The sequence below is a fragment of the Sus scrofa genome, chromosome 15 (assembly GCF_054392235.1).
Source record: "Sus scrofa isolate SSC_HxYL_T2T_F1_AM1 chromosome 15, Sscrofa_HxYL_maternal_Yorkshire_Landrace_v2.0, whole genome shotgun sequence".
Lineage (NCBI taxonomy): Eukaryota > Metazoa > Chordata > Mammalia > Artiodactyla > Suidae > Sus > Sus scrofa.
The window spans coordinates 63040860-63058523 of record NC_139397.1 but is presented as its reverse complement, the minus strand read 5'-3'; the positions used below and the strand labels follow the sequence as shown (position 1 = coordinate 63058523).

Here is a 17664-nt window from a genome sequence, read left to right as displayed (position 1 = left end):
AAAATGCTAGAGACTGGTCCCCAGAGTTGTCCCCCCTCTGCCCATCCCAGCCTGATGAGGATGGTGATGATGGCATCCCTGTCAAAGCCCCGTCAGCCTCTTTGCCAGCCACCTGATGACACTTTCTCCAGATCATGATATTTGAGATCTAAAAAGAGAGCTAGGTTCCCAGGTAGTATGGGTTAACAAAAGAGAGAGAGAGAGAGAGAGAGAGCTTAGCATGGATAAACAATGACATCCTCCTGTAGAGCACAGGGAACTATATTCAATATCCTGTGATAAACCGTAATGGAAAGAATATGAAAAAGAATGTACATGGAGGATAACTGAGTCACTTTGCTCTATAGCAGAAATTAACACTGTAAATCAACTATACTTCAATAAAATTTTTTAAAAAGAAGAGATCTTTATAGGCTTCAGTCCAACAGATTTGCATGGAAACTGAGGACCAGCCTAAGATAACAGAGCTACAGGTAAAGCAAACCTCTGGACCACTGGTCAGTGCTCTTGCATACCCTGCTCATGGGTCTGTCTACTGGACACCGGGCATGCCCTTTCTAAGCACACATCCTAGAATACACTCTAGAGGCACCCAGGTTGTTCCATGGAAAGTCACATGTGTAAGAATCACAGTGGTGGTTTTTAAAAAAAACAATAATATTAAGGAATCACCTTTTTTTTTTTTAATGGCTTCACATGCAGCATATGGAAGTTCCCCGACTAGAGGTTGAATCGGAGCTACAGCAGCTGACCTACGCCACAGCCGAGGCAACATTGGATCCGAGACAAATCCGAGACCTACACCACAGCTCAGAGAACGCCGGATCCCTAACCCACTGAGCAAGGCCAGGGATTGAACCTGACTCCTCAGGGAGACAATGTTGGGTCTTTAACCTGCTGAGCCACAATGGGAACTTCAGGAAGAGCTTTTTAACTTTTCATAAAAATGAATTTGGGGCAGAAGAACAATCCTGAAATGGTCCGACAACCTTTATTCATGCAAAAGGAGACAGATAAAGACTTAGTACTAAACTTGATGACTTTTGATCAAACCAATAAGAATTCCAGAGTTTAACAGACCACTGCTGCTGGGTTTAGTAAGAGCCCATCTCAGTTCTGACCAGAGGTTCTTGGTTTGAACAGGATATTTCCTGGAAACAGAACAGGATATTTCCTAGAAACAGCAGGTGGAGCATAATAGATAAGGATAAAAGATTTGGATAGAACAGAATATTTCCTGGAAACAGCAGGTGGAGCATAATAGATAAGGATAAAAGATTTGGAGCTAGCATCAAGATTCACATCCATGTCCTATATTACTCAAGGCAAGTGGCTTAACTTTTCTGAACCTCAGATTCCTCTTTGGGGAACAATAAAAAGTTCTTCATAGCAGTGTATATTACAGTCCTAGTGAAGAACCCAGTACAGAATAGATGCACAAGGTATAGTGTTTATTTTGATTGTAATATTCAGAAAGTCAAGTAGATTCAAACAGTGACTACATAACCAGAAATTTCAAGATGATCTGTCTTCTTGGTCAACATAAATTACTTTTCTCTCTCTGAATTTCCTCTTAAAACCAAGCCCAAATGATAATATGGATACATAATAATTCAGATACATCTTAAAAATTGATTTCTTTTATTAAAGCAGCTCATCCGTGCTCATCCAAATGACCGATCCCTTTGGAAATTGGAGACTTCATCTCCATTTTCCAAATGACTACTGTTTTCGTACCTGGAATGCCATGGAATTTAAGGTCGCTCAGCCATGGTAAATGAATATGGTAATTTTTTTGCCAACCAACTAAGGACATAGACAAGGCAAAAAAATCCTAAGTTAAGTGTACAGCTCCCAAACCTAGTTCTGTGGGCTGATCTTGGGTGTCCTGTAGAAGAATTACTTAGAATGTTTGGTAGACATGTTGACTTTCAGGTTCCAATAACAGAAATTCTGATTTAGTCTGAAATGGGGCCCAGTGATCGCATTATAAATAAGCAAGAGATTCAGACCTAAACCAGGTTGAGAAAAATTGATCTAAGCCACGGGTTATTTTTCTATGTATATTTTCTTATACTTTCTCACCTATTTTCTGGCTCTTAGAATTTAATATTTATACCATTAAATCACAGGGAGACTGGAAGAAAAGGCAGGGAATTTTTTTTTCTTTTTAGGGATGCACCTGTGGCATATGGAAGTTCCCAGGCTAGGGGTTGAATCCGAGGTGCAGCTGCAGGCTTATACCACAGCCACAGCAACATGGGATCCGAGCTGAGTCTTTGACCTACACCAAAGCTTGCAGCAATGCTGAATCCTTAACCCACTGATCAAGGCTAGGAATCCAACACACAACCTCATGGATAATAGTTGGGTCCTTAACTCACTGAGTCACAACAGGAACTCCAAGTTTTAATACTTTGAAACAAAAACTAGCAAATGGGATTCATCTGTACAACAAGCTGAATGGCAAGAGATGCCTGGGACAGCACTGCACTCCTAGGAGAAGCTTCGGTCAGGAAGAAGGCATGCTGGGTTTGATTAGTGATGTCTCGCATGGGCACAGTCCCAGAAAATCAGAAAGAGTTACTTCCTTCCAGCTCCACTTCAAAGTATATTACTGCCAGAGGAGGAGGAGTATTCAACATTGATTAAAGGATGATGTTGACACTTAAAGTTCTCATTCATACTTCCTTTGAGAGCTTGTTTTCCATGCTTGTTTTTTTTGTTTGTTTGTTTGTTTTGTTTTGTTTTGTTTTTTCCTAACTGTTAAAGGTACAGTCAAGATTCTGTGTGCTTCTGGTCCAGATAAACTAGGAAACAACCTGCAATAAGAACAGAGAATTAATTCTAAGAGGCACTAGACCCCATGGAGGCACATGCACAAAAGCTGCACTTCCCTCCCCCCACCCCCAGAACTAGACACTGCTTTTGAAACTTCTCCCAGCGTGTGTATCCTCAAGGATGGACTGAGGGGAATGAAGGAATCGCTGTCAGCATTCTCTTTCCCATCACCTTGCCTTCCCTTGAACTATGCCTTCTTCTATCCTAAATGCCCTTCCCCACCCTCTAGTGGGTTTTTATAGTAACCCAACCAATTATCTAAGGTCCAAATGAAGACCTACTTCTGAACCAAAAATTTGACACTGACTATTCAAATTGTTTTTCCATAGTAGCTGATGATTCTACAAAAGCATACCCGACCAGCTACTGGGTTATCCTCATTAATTCTGTGTTTGTCTATCTACCCCCTCCCTCACCCAAGCGAGCATCTGGAGAGCAGAGACAGAATCTTCTTCCCCATGAGAGCTTCACAACGCCCAGCGTCGGTGAGTTGCCCTTGTAAATACTCATTGACATAAACAGAAAAGGCAGCTAGGCTTTGTTTTGTTTTGTTGTAAAAACTCAAGAAAGAAAATAAAGTATGGGGTGAATCATGCAAGGCAAAGTCTTCTTTGTGTTTCACGCTCTTCCCCATGCATTTGTGTGCAGGGAAACTTGTGTGAGAGGATGTCCTAACCCTTCATCCCCCCAAGACTCTCCCCTGCTTCTTCAGATGATGCAGAAGGAGCACTGGAGTTGGGCAGCCCCTAAGGGAGGGGAGCTCAAGGAGATTCCATGAGAGCCCAGACCAGCAGGGACGAGCCCAGCAACTAAGGACAGTCTTGTTGGACACAGTGCCTGTGTGGAGGCAGTCAGCACAGCGGCCTGGGGACCATGCATCAGCCCTCAGCAGCCCTCCCAAACCCTGAGGACTCAGAGAAGCTGGGCTTCTGTGCACAGACATTTACTGCCATTGGTCTTGGCCCCACCTTCCTCTCCTCTCCAAGCTTCTCCAGCCAGCAGATGAGCGAGGCAGGAAGCCGGAGGGAGGCCGGGGTTCACCACCATGTGGGCGCTGAGTCTGAGACAGTGGCAGCTACCTTAGAGCCCAGGCTGACTCACCAGCCTTCTAGAGGTCATTTGTTTCCTCCTGGGCTACAAAACATTTCCTGGGTCCCTTGACAATGACCCTGGGGCCAACCAGGGGTCAGAGGGGTTGCTTTTCATGGTGCAGACCACCCAGAAGATGAAAGGGAAAAGGTCACACACATCATTTGGCTTCTTCCCTAAAAACCACGACTTGTACAATTCTAGAATTGAGAGGCTCATCTGTCATGTCATGATCCTGTATTCCCAGCTCTTCATTTTACAGATCAGGACACTGAGACCCAGGCATGCCAAGAGGTTTGCTCAGAGGCCTCCATCTGGTCAGTGGCAGAAGGGGATGCAGCCTGGGCTGGCTGTCCTCCAGTCCAGCTGTTTCCTAACACACGCCTCAAAATACACTAATGACTGATTACTAGCTTTTATGCAGTGCAAGTAAGAAAATACATGATTTCCGACAAGGCACTGATTAAAATGATGAACCTATCCAAGTGGTGTTCTCTATTTTCCTTTTCAGTTCTCAAAATCAGACTAGACAGTTTAGATTTTGTTAGGAGAGAAAGTTAAATGAAGTCAAAGGGACCCAAACGTTGTTGCTCACCTGTGTCTTTCGAATGCTGCACGTCCATATAGCTCATCCTATGGAATCCTCACAAAAACCCAGAAAGGAGATGTTCCCACCCCATTTTTATGAATGAGGACATGAAGCCTCAGAAACATTAAGGGATTGGCCCAAGAAGCAAAGTTCATCCGTGGCAGAACCAGGATTCAAACTCAGATCTCCTGACTCCCATGCCAGTGTCTTTCCACTGTTCCTTGGAAATCTGGGGCCCTTGGGGACCTCCATAGACATTGTCCCCTATATTAAATGAGGGCTAAGGCAAGTTGGTATCAGGAGGTCATGGCCTTTCCCAAGGATCCTGCCCCTGCTCCTCCAGAGCCCCCACAGGTGAGTACTGTCTGTCCCATCCTGAATCTGAATCCTGGTCCTCTCAGGTGCAGACCCAGGTGGCTGTAAACTGTCCTGGCTCAATCTCTTTCTGCTCCAGGTGGAAGTAGAGGAGCAGAGTCAATCCTGTGAGCTTGGTTGAATGCTGAACCTACGGACATGGAGGACCAACTGAGTTCTGCCCCATTACGTAAGGGACTTAAGCATCCATGGATTTTGGTATCTGAAGCAGTCCTGGAAACAATCCCCCACTGTTACAGGGACCACTGTATACAGTGGATGGGGCAGAGGGCTTCCTTCTGGCCATACCCCAACAAGGGGATTGTCCTCACAGAGAGGGGAGGTCCGTGCTCAGTGTTCAGCTCTAATGGCGTCCCCTCCCTTTCTTACAAGGATGCTACGAGGACAAATAAAGTAATACACCTGAAGTGTTTTGAGAGCTTTCTAAGTGTGACATAAATATTACAAAGGAGCCACTGATGCTGATAACTGTAATAACAATAGTGACGACGGGACTATATCCATGGCCATAATTTAAGGGAATATTTAAAATGAGGAAAGCCAACCAAAATCAATCCACTGAACTTTATTTAGAAGAGAGGCTGCTAATAAAAACACTATGGGGATGTGAACTCTTGGGAAATAATGATGATTTTCTTCTATTAAAAGACTCATCAGATCCATTTCCAAAGCACATCTTAGTTATTTGCAGGCTCCTTCCACTTGGGGCAACAAGTTAGTGAGACAGAGGGGGAGGGAGTTGGGGAGAGAGAAGGAGAAGGAGGAGGAGGAAGCAGAAGGAGGAGAAGAAGAAGAGGAAGAAGAAGGAGGAGGAAGGGGAAGAGGGGGAGGGATGGGAGAAGGAGAGACATGGAGGAGAGAGGAGATGGAAGGAGAGGGCGAGAGGAAGAGGAAGAAGAAGAGAGGAAAAGAAGAAGCCATCCACATTGTGTGCTGGAGCCCTGGGTTTTGGAGACACAACTGGTCTGTATTTCTAGACCCATTGCCAACTTTATCCATGTGCCCAGAGGGCTGGTGAAGCATCTATTTCTGATTTTCTTCCTTCTTCTCTCAGCCCTTGCTCCCACCAGCAGCTGCTGCAGAGCTTACCCTTAGGGTCATTCACAGTGGGACAGTAATGGGCTGGTGCTTCCTCTCTCAGAGGTGGATGAGGTTATTCTCCAAAGTAAATCCATCCAAGAATAAGTCCAGCATTGAATGTCCTCCAAGCCTCTGCTGCAGCAACTCAGAGAACTCCCCCTGCAGCAGGAGTCTGATCCCTATCTGCTCTGATGACCCTGGTTAGGGAAGTGGGGGTGACAAGAGGCAAACCTCAGACCAGGGGAAACAAGGGCATCAGGGAGGGATACTTTCAGTGGGAGCCAAACCCTAAGGAATGTCGAGCAATGACGATGGGTGGAAGTGGGAGACAAAACCCCAGCCCAATGTGGTACCACCTTACGCCAGCTAGAATGGCCATCATCAGAAAGTCTACAAACAATACGTGCTGGAGAGGGTGTGGAGAAAAAGGAACCCTAGTACACTGTTGGTGGGATTGTAAATTGGTGCAACCACTGTAGAAAACAGCATGGAGATTCCTCAGAAAACTAAACATAGAACTACCCTTTGATCCAGCAATCCCACTCCTGGGCATCTATCCAGAGAAAACAATGACTCAAAGACACATGTACTCCAATGTTCATTGCAGCACTATTTGTAATAGCCAAGACATGGAAACCACCTAAATGTCCATCGACAGAGGAGTGGATCAAGAAGAGGTGGTACATATACACAAAGGAATATTACTCAGACACTAAAAGGAACGAAATACTGACATTTTTAGCAACATGGATGAACCCAGAAATTATCATGCTAAGTGAAGTCAGTCATAAAATGAGACACCAACATCAAATGCTTCACTGACATGTGGAATATGAAAAAAGGACAGAATGAACTTCTTTGCAGAACAGATACTGACTCACAGACTTTGAAAAACTTATAGTTTCCAAAGGAGAGAGTTTGGGGGGTGGGCGGATCACTGGGGTTGTGGGATGGAAATCCTATAAAATTGGATCGTGATGATCATTGTACAACTAAAAATGTAATAAATTCATTGAGTAATTTAAAAAAAAGAAATATAAATACAAAAAAAAAAAAAAAGAAAGAAAAGAAAAAAACCAGCCCAGACCCAGCAGTGATTTGGTCCCCACCATCCCGTTCTTTTGGTCTGTCAATGCCATGGCAGAGCATCAATGGCTACTCTCATGCCATTTCAAGGCTGGAAGGTTCAAAGCCCCTGACCATGAACATCATCAGGGGGAAAATGTTAATAGCATTTTGGAATTCACTGGGGCACCTTAATTCTTAATTTTGGAAACGCCTCCGGAAACAACGCAGAGATGTGGCCTGCGGGGGCAGCTGAGGGCTGAGATGGGCTGCAAAAGGAAATTTAGCTCCATTATTTTCCTTAAAAGATGCTACTTGCCACTGAAAAAGGCTGGATAAGAAAGCCAAATAGGGTAATGCTGGGCTCTTCATATTGGAGGTCCTGCACCCTTGGGTTCCCACAGCTGGGGGGGCCTGAGGGACCCCATGGATCCTGGGGTGGACACAGGGCAGTTTCCTGTGCAGAGGAAGCAGTCCACAGTGAGGAAACTTGAGGACCCCTGCCTGGGCTCTGGTGCCCCCTGAGCGTTCCCTCTCCTGGCAAGCACAGCAAGAGAGAGAAAGCACTTCTAAGATAGCTCTCCTCAGTTACTACCCTGATTCGGCTCAAAAATTAGTGAAAAGCTGTCACCCTTTGTATTGATTCTCAGAAAGCAAAATGATCTAGGCCACTGACAGTGATAGGCCACTGCCTGCCCTTCTAATTTTGTGTTCCCTACCACGTGTCTTGGCAAACATGTTACTTCCTTTAATTGAAAGAGCCAAGAAACATGCATGTGAGCCTGTATTTTTCCTCATGGTAATACAAAATACTGTTTTTATATTAAAACACAGGCATCTCACCCTATAAGGGTACACACACACAAATGTATAGGTATAACTGAATCACTTCGCTGTATATCTGAAACCAACCCAATAATGTAAATCAACTACACTTCAATTAAAAAAAAATTAATTTTGGAATTCCCATTGTGACTCAGTGGGTTAAGAACCTGACTAGTATCCATGAGGATGCAGGTTCGATTCCCAGCCTCGCTCAGTGGCCAAGGATCTGGCGTTGCCGCAAACTGCAGTGTAGGTCATAGATGCAGCTTGGATCCAGAGTTGCTGTGGCTGTGGCCTGGGCTGAAGCTGCAGCTCTGATTCGATCCCTGGCCTAGGAACTTCCTTATGCCACAGGTATAGCCATAAAAAGAAAAAAAAAATTGAATAAGATAAAAGAAAAACACAGGTACATTTTGATTGGACATACAAAATGTGGATGACTTTTTCACATTAAACACTAACATTTAGACACTTACCACTTGCTCTGAGACATTTCAGGCCATCCAGTGCCTGGGGCCTCGAATCTGCCCCTCTCTACCTTTGCTTGTGTGAAAAGGATTAAGAAGAACCAATCTGAGTTGGGTTCCCTTTTGGGTGGTCTGCTCTCTGGCTAAAAGATTCAATTTAGTCATCTGTAGGATAACCATCTATAGAGATATATGGTTCTAGAACTTTCTCCCCAGAAGCCTTCAAGGACAGAAGAGTCACACATCATTTAGGATGACTGAGCTGGAATCTTCGTGTTGCGGGAGAATGAAATCCCTCTTTCTGAAAGACATAGCTTTGCTAATTTATAGTGTTTCCCTTGCCCTTTGCTGGATTTTCTCCACCTAATAGTGCACCATGATCAGTAGCTCCATTCTCTTCCCTCCATCTAAGTAATGCTTCTCAATCCCACTCTTACTTCCTCCCAATAAGATGTTAGGATTTGCATCCATAAGAAAATGACATTCCAGAGTTCCCATCATGGCTCAGTGGAAACAAATCTGACTAGTGTTCATGAGGATGCAGGTTTGATCCCTGGCTTCGCTCAGTGGGTTAAGGATCTAGCATTGCCCTGAGCTGTGGTGTATGTAGGTCGCAGACTCATCCTGCATCCCGGGTTGCTGTGGCTGTGGTGTAGACCAGTGGCTACAGCTCCAATTCAACCTCTAGCCTGGGAACCTCAATATGCTGCAGGTGCAGCCCTAAAAATAAATAATATGGCAGAAACCAAATTCTTTCCAGAGGCATCCACCTGCAGGCACTACCACCCCCTCCCAACAAGAAGGACCCTGTATCCTTCCTCTACATCCCACATCCCTTACTGGAAAATCCAGCATGAAGTGAAGGAGACAGGGAATCCCTGGCCACACCAGCTTCTGTGTTTCTCCCAGATGCATAGCTTTGGGACAAGATCACCAAAGACAACCCATCCCCCAACCAAGCTGATTGAAAGATGCGAATTTTTCTCCCACTCACAGCATCCAGCGTGAAAGTGAACGATGCCTTGTGTTTCCTTAGCACTTGGTACTTATCCCAAAGCAGTTATGTGCTCTAAAACCTCATCTGCCAAATCCAAGGCCACTTCAGCTCATTCATTCGGGCCTATACCAGAATGGGAACTTGGCCCTTGGCTAGACAATGGACTCCCCGGCAGAGTGGGTTTGTAGAGGAGAACAGGACCTAAGTACCATCTTTGACTGATGTTCAGTTCATTCCAGCCTGCCCAGATCCTGACCTGGTCAGAGCTGTCCAGCTCATTCTCAAAGGAGGTGGGGACCACTTGACCCGATGCTCCTGGACTCAGAACGTTTTGGAATAAGAGTGGGAGGCCTTTCATAGAAGGCTTAATAATGCCAAGAAGCCCTGTAATTACTGTGTAGATGGCTTGTGCGAGAGGAATTCTACCCCATTTCCAATGCTCTCAGACTAACGGTGCTCTGATTGCTTCCTGAGACCAAAGATTGTGTGTGTGAAGTGCTAAAGCCTTCATGCTGGGTGTCACCTCCTGTCTCCAGGGAGCTTAATTATTTTCAATGTAGTTCTTGAACCCCAGGCACCCCTGTACCCAGCCATGTCCACAGAGGACGAATGGACACAATTCTAATGGCCGTGGTAGGAATAAAAGCATAAGACAAAAAAAATTTTTTTTTTTCTTTTTAGGACTGCACTGCAGCATGTGGAAGTTCTCAGGCCAGGGGTCAAACTGGAGCTGCAGCTGCAGTCTACGCCACAGCCACAGCCACAGCAACACCAGATCCTAGCAGCATCTGCGACCTATACCACAGCTTGCAGAAATGCCGGATCCTTACCCCCTGAGTGAGGCCAGGGATCGAACCCACATCCTCACAGACACTATGTTGGGTTCTTAACCCACTGAGCCACAGTGGGAACTCTGAGACAAAACTTTTAAATTTTGTTCAGCCATATATTCAAAAGTTCCTCACTGAGCTCATATTATCAGAAGATGCTTTGGCCAAAGACCTTCCTGCCTGCTTTATAAGTCCTGGGATCAGAGAGCAGAGGGAACAGTGAGAAAGGCCTGTTCACTCCACACAACTTTAAAGGAACATAGTGGAGAGTGGGGGGGGGGGGCGTTTCTCTGTTCACTCCATCACCATCTCCCTCCTCCCCTCACCCTGAAGAGGACAAAAGGATGACAGAGTAGGGAATGCCAAGAAAAACGAAAGGATTCTTCACTGCTGAGTTTCCAGGCGAGGTGCCCACAATATAGGGATTTCCAGAAAATATTTGGACTTTCCTGGACTCCCCACCCCCACGAACTTGAGAATTTGACACGCACCTGCTATGTGATCCCATTGTATACCATCGTGTATTCATTGCTACTTAGAAGCCACCTGGGACTGAAAACCTAAATGTGGTGCCCCTCCCTCCCCGCCGCTGCCCAGGACCCTCCCCTCCAGAAGGTAGCTAAAAAGATCATGTGGGAGCCTCTCAACTCATCTCCTTAAACAGAAGCAGTCGAAGTTATTTTAAACCTTTGCATCTGATGCTCAGCATACCTGTAGTTAGGTAACCACAGCCTTGAGCTCCAGACGCTTTGTGCAAGCCGGCTTTGCACCATGTCTCTCTGAGTCCTTTCTCACTGACAGAACTTTTCACCCCTTCTGGCTGAAGGAACCCAGATTCATGCTTTTATTTTATTTATTTCCTTTTTTTAGGGCCGCACCTGTGGTATATGGAAGTTCCCAGGCTAGGGGTTGCATCAGAGCTGCAGCTGCCAGCCTACACCACAGCCACAGCAACAGGGCATCTGAGCTGCATCTGCGACCCACACTGCAGCTGACAGTAATGCCGGATCCTTAAGCCACTGAGCCCAGCCAGGGATTAAACCCCCATCCTCATGGGTACCAGTCAGGTTCTTAATCTGCTGAGCCCCAATTGCAACTCCCATATTCATGCTTTTAATCTTCTCCCCCAAATGCCATTACCCATAAGTTCACTTCTGGGCCCAAAATGTTGGGATGGCCTATCCCTCAGTCTTCCTCTCTATCAAATATGTCACATGGCCTGAATGGCCTCCGGGATGCGAGCTGGGGGAGGAGTCAAAGAAGTGACCAAATGGCAAAGGTGAGGAGGTACCCTGGCAATGGTTAAACAGAATGGAACACTGAGACCCAAGAAGGCCAAGTCACAGGGCTGTCGGGGCTGAATGGGGAGCCCTCCCCCTCCCACAATCTTCCCATGATTCCCTGGGCCCTGCCCTTCCTCCCACACAATAATTCTCTTCACCAGAGCCCAACAGAGCCCTGCCCCCACCTGAGGCTGAGATTCCAGAGCAGGCCAGCCTTCTCCCTGGTGGGGACAGGAGTGGCACTTTGATCCATGGCCAGGGGACCTCCAGCACCTGGAATCCCTGGCTCCAGCATCCTCCCCCAGGCCCCCTGTCTGGGTAAAGGCTTCCACTCAGCATGTGTGTAACTCAGAGCCACATGACACTGAAATGCTAAGTGAAGAGCAATTAACTTTTGCTTCTGAAAACCCACTTTAGCTTTCCATAACTCTTTGGGGGCCATTTCAACTAAAGCCAAACCTCCCGCACGTTCTCCCTCAGCAGTAAATTACCTTTCTGGCTTTAATTAGCTGCCGGAGTGCAAAAATGGGCTGGGTGCTGACGTGGCCACTTCCCCACAGGTCCCATTCTGTCACACAGACTCCAGGAGATGGCAGCTGCAGGAGCAGCTGGCGAGGCCGTCTCGGTGGAGACGCCCCACCTGCCCCCGGGGTCGGAGGGGGTAGCCCGGGACCTAGGCTGGAGTCGAATACTGCTGGAGATGAAATTGGTTGGAGGGCCCCCAGAATCTTCCTCTCATCAGTCTTTCCTTCCCCCAAGCTGCCCCCAAAACATGTGCGTACACACACACACACACACACACACACACACACACACTAGCCCCCAGGTACCCAACCGCTTTATCGCCTTTATCATTCTTGCTAAGGGAGAAATTACTGACAGAGCTTAATATATAAGCCCTCCCTAGAGAATTTGCTGTATAATTGTGAGCTAAGCTTGATTCCAAATGAATAAATCTCTAAGGACGTGATTTTAATCACCTCCGTGGGCTGGAAATGGGATTGGCTGGGAAAGGAAGAAGTCAAAAAAACCCTCAGAATCCTCAGCATCATTCTGAGCCCAAGAGTAATATTTGAGGTCCTGCTTCTGACCAGAGGTGTGACCTTCAGCAAGTCCCTTCCTTTTCCCGTAGTAGTTGCCCAGGAGAGCTGTGACGGCTGAAGCCGGGTCACCTTGGACCCTGCCCAACAGCAGTGTGTGTGGGGCGGGCAGGGGGTGAGTGGGGTAGACACACTCTATCCTACACCATGGCGTGCGCTTGTTTTTGCTCGTTCCTCCTGCTTTCATTCAGAGTCTACCATCTGGGCAAGGGGGCAGCATATTCAGGGGCCTGAATGCTCCACCCCAGGCAGAACCAAAGGGCCAGGCTGCACCCACACACTCCATCAGGGGAGCTGGGAGGGACCTGGGAAAGGCCTGAGGCCTCTTCCTCACTCCATGCAACACACTTATGCTAACGGCTCCTTCTCCTCCTCCACTCTGGCCTCCACCCCCAGCTTCCACCTCCTCTGACAAGCATCACCTTTCCGAGCCCAATTATAGGCTGCCTCCTTCAGCCCTTCCTTTCTTGGGGAAAAAAAAATTTAAATAAGAAGTCCAAACACGAAGCCCACAGCCAAGCCCTACTTGTCGGAGGAGGTGACAGGCGGTCGGGGCACAGTCCTGGCTTTGATGAAGGTTGTGAGCTCAGAGCCCAGCCAGTGAATCTCAGTCGCGATTTCCCTCTGCGCCTCCCCAATTAACAGGCACTGGCGGAGGCCGGCAGGCAGGTACCCGGCTTGTCACAGACGCCAGACAGGCCCTCGCACCACTCCAGCCCTGCCTGCTGGCGCCACCCCCTCTGTCTGCTTCCTCCCAGCCTGTCACATACCCCACGCTGGGAGGTGAGCGTTTCCCATAGCCCCAGGGAGCATGGGGACAGTGGCTGACTTCTGCAGTCTGTCTGCAGCAGCCCCTCCCCAGACCACCCTGGCAGTGGCCTGGGGCCAGAGGGAACCACAAGGTCACCTTCCTCATCCTGATTATCCCATCAGTGCTCCTGGGAAGGGACTAGCAGCAGAGGGACCTCCCAGTTGGCCCCGGGAAACAACCTTGCTGGTAATTTGGGAATTGTTGAAAATGGACACAGAGGCTCGCTCAGAATGCAGAATCTGACCGGCCTCTTTGAGTCAAATCACCATGGAATCCCTGGCCCCACCAATGCCACACCCACAGCCTCCTCTGCTTTGCCTCTATCAAAAGGATGCTGGACTGAGATTCTAGCCGTGCCTCACAATGTCAGCTCCTTTCCCAGGTGATCCCGAATGATGAGAGGTCTGGTTTCAGCTCCTGCAGGTAAGGTCCCCAACCGCCTCCTGCTGGCCTGTCCTCACTCTGAGCACAGGGTGCTCACACCCAAGCCCTCTGTGACTGAGTGCGTCTTCCTGACCACCACCTATCCCAGCATCTGAGTTAGAAATCCTGGCTCTGGCCAGTTTCCCTGGGGAACATGCAGCCCCTCTGAGGCAAACTCCTTGTCAACTGAGTCGTGACAAGGTGACACATGGCTTTGAGACCACCCCTGGGTAGAGGAAACCCACCCGTCCATGCTCTTCCTAAAGCAAGGGTGCCTTCTACACAAGGATGGGCACTGTGGCCCCTGAAATGGGGTCACGTGATGGCCCTGACTCTTCCCTGCACCACCACCCCCACCCCAGGCTGAAAATCAATGCTCCTGTGCGGCCACTGTTGACTTGGTACCCGCAGGAAACATCTCTGCCCTTTATCTTCTCCTTACATCTGTGTCTTAGTCCTTTCAGGCAGCTATGACAGAGTACCATCGACTGGGTGGTTTATAAATAACCGAAATTTATTTCTCACCGCCTTGGAGGCTGAGACGTCCAAGGTCAAGATGCTGTCAGAGTCAGTGTCTGGTGAGGGCCCGATTCCTGCTTCATAGACCACTGCCTTCTCACTGTATCCTTAGGGGGTCTCTTGCATGAGGGCACGAATTTTTTGTTTCACTTTTTAAAGTTTTATTGAGGTCTAGTTGATTTACAATGTTGGGATAATTTCTGCTGTGCGACAAAGTGATTCAGTTATACACATACATGCATCCATTTTTTTCAGATTCTTTTCCCATATAAATTATCGCAGAATATTGGTTAGAGTTCCCTGTGCTGTACAGCAGGTCCTAAGGGAGGGTTCTCGCCTCACGTCCAAATCGCCTCCCAAAGGCCCCACCCCCTAATACCATCATCTGGGGGGTTAAGATTTCAACCTATGGATTTTGAGGGGACCTATTCAGTCCACAGCCATCTGTCTAGAAAGAAGCCTCCTTTCCCTGGCACAGATTCACGGCCACATTCAAAGAAGACTGGGCAGAAACACATGTGCCCATCCTGGAAATGAGTCCATCATTTGGGATGCCTCAAAATCAATGCAAGTGGGGGAGTAGAGAAAGGGAACCGCACTGGCAAAGGATGGGGTTTGGATAAAGGATGATTAATGAGGTGTTCCCCTTGTGACGAAGCAGAAATGAATCCGACTAGTAGCCATGAGGATGCAAGTTCGATCCCTGGCCTCACTCAGCGGCTTAAGGATCCGGTGTTTCTGTGAGCTGTGGTATAGGTGGCAAATGCAGCTCAGATCCTGTGTGGCTGTGGCTGTGGTGTAGGCCAGCAGCTATGGCTCTGATTTGACCCCTCGCCTGGGAACCTCCGAATGCTACGGGTTCGGCCCTGAAAAGCAAAAAAGCAAAAAAAAAAAAGGATTAGTGAGGCTAGGTACAGTGACTCCTGAAGAACAGAAACTGTATTTTATTGGTTTTCCTGGTCCTGGTGAGGAAGATAGTGACAGGCCATGGCGAGCACTCAATAAACCTTTGTTGAATGAGCGAGGGACAGGAACCAAGTTCTGCAGTGGCTCTCTCACCTTCTTCAGCCCTGGAAAGATTTAGGGTATGTTCATCATGTCTCCTTTAGGCATCAGTGCAACTATCCTCACCCCCTCTGGTGCCCCATAAGGAAAGAAGGAAACAGAGAAGAAAGATACTAAGAAAGGAGAGACCAGGAATAAAAAATGGTGAGAACTGGACATATCGAGCCTCCTCCCCACCTCCTACCAGGGACTCTGGCATTTAAACAGTCTTAAACCCTCTAGGAAACTGTCATGTTTCAGAATTTGCAAAATGGTACTAGAAGAGGGGAGGAGGGGAGGGAGGAAGAGAAGGAGGAAGAGAGAAATGATCTGTTCCAAATTGGTCGCTAAGCTACAGAGGAGCTTACAAATATATAACCTTTCATTTGCATGTGGCAGCACCCCCCCCCCCTTGTAGAGGAGAATATAAAGTGATGGATATGTAGATATATAGAAACTAAATGCCAGCTCCTATCCATGGCAAGGAGGAACGTATATCAAATTCATTAATTATGATCCAATTTGTGCTTGCACTGTGAAGGATAATCATTTGCCATCAAAGAGATGCCCTTCCCTTATTAAAGCCATTGAGACTCTCAGGAAGTGCTCAAGGGTTTGAAATGCTGTATTTGAATTTCACACATGCTTTTTACTGCTGGGACCAGAACTCAATCAACACTTGATAGTGCTGACACCGACATTCAAGCCACAGGGGTCTTCACTGCCTCACGACAGACCTACAGATAGGACCTGGTGAGAAAAGTTGCTAATTTGTTCTTTGGTTCCGTGTGTGTATGTGTGTGTGTCTATGTGCACTGCGTACATAAGCATGTATCTTTTTTTAGCAGAATTGTGGTAGGAATAAAATGACCCTGGCCAACTTAAAGAAGGGAACAATTAACCTCATTTCTCTCCCATGTCCAGGGCCCAGCTGCCCAGGAGTGGAAACCATGTCCTCACTTTCATCTCAAAGCCAGACCAACATAAATATGTTGCTAAGAGACCCGGGTTCTCTTTCAACTCTGGACCCAGGCCTGTTGTCCATGCCCAGACAGGAGTTGAGCCATAAGCCAGAGCTCAGAGGTTATTACTTTGCTCTTTAGGAGCTCTTCAGCATGGTCTCGACTCTGCTTTGCCTTTTCTGTCTCTGTCCTTTGCCCCAGGATTCAGGCTGAATCAGAGAAAGTCATTGGATTTTCACATGTGGCACACTAAGTGCTAAATAAAAGTATAGTGAACGGTATTGACACCATAGGATGGAATGCAGTGGTCTGCAACAGATGGAATATCGTTTGGAAAAACCCTCCTGCTATTCAAAAAGACCTTTCCTTCCCTGAAGCTTCCCCACTTCCTGCAAAAGGGTTTCCATAGAGTCTATAGCAGACTGTAGCGTAGTTTGTTGTTTGTGGCATATAGAGCATAGCATACTATATACCATAGTCTGGTACGCTAGTCTATATAGCCTAATTGACTGAAGGCCAAGGAATATCCACGTGTCTTGAAAAGGAATTTCCATGTGCAGCCAAAGATAATGATAATACCAAATCCGCTCACAACCTAAGGGGGTGCTAGCGTTATGTCCATTTTACATGGGAGGAAATCTGGCCCGGAGAAGTTAAATAACTTGCTCAAGATCATACAGCTAGTAAAGGCAGAGAAAGAATACAGACTTAGTCCTTTGTGAATAAACTAGGCACAGACAGGAGGCTCCAACCTCTGCGTGGAAGATTACAAGTTTGGCACATCTTCTCAATCCCAGAGGACCCGTGGAAGACATGAATGCAACACCATCTTCTTGAATTACTGACAGACAAATTTCCTCCTGGTGATTTCTCTAGCTCTGGTGTCAAGCATCTGAGCTGCCCTTGTAATTCCCTGACGATGAGGCAAGGGCAAGTTTAACCGCATTTAGCAGAAGGGAAGGCTGAGGCATGGGATGCAAAGCCATTATGACTCCAGTCACCTGGCCCCTAGCCCGACCTCACTCCCACACCCCAGGGCCCAGTCTGGCCCCCTCACCTCCCCCACAGGGACCAGCTGGTTCTGAAGTGTGATTGACAGCCTCGACTTCAGAGCCCAAGACTTTCAGATGGAGTTCTTGACACCAGATGCCTTTGGAGTGGACAGGCAGTGTGGGGAGGCAATGAAGGGCAAGGCTGGTTAAAAAATAGATCGAGGAAAGAGCAGAAGGGTAGGTGGAGAGCTGCAGGGAGAGTAAGATCAGGCCCTCCCAGGAAAGAGGGCTCTTCCAGACACCTCCTCCAGGGAGGCCACCAATCTTCCCAAGCATCCAGACTCTCTCCTCCCACCTTTACGACCCTGTCCC

At 47.4% G+C, this 17664-nt stretch overlaps 2 long non-coding RNA genes across 2 annotated transcripts in view; both read right to left on the bottom strand.

Annotated features, from left to right (window-relative positions):
* The window catches only part of LOC146395873 (uncharacterized), a 979457-nt gene that overhangs the window by 419433 nt on the left and 542360 nt on the right, over positions 1 to 17664 (bottom strand). The window lies entirely within an intron of this gene.
* The window catches only part of LOC146395878 (uncharacterized), a 37532-nt gene continuing 21302 nt past the window's right edge, over positions 1435 to 17664 (bottom strand). The window contains exon 2 of the long non-coding RNA XR_014829925.1: positions 1435 to 2822. This is a non-coding gene — a long non-coding RNA (uncharacterized LOC146395878). The remainder of the gene's footprint in view (positions 2823 to 17664) is intronic.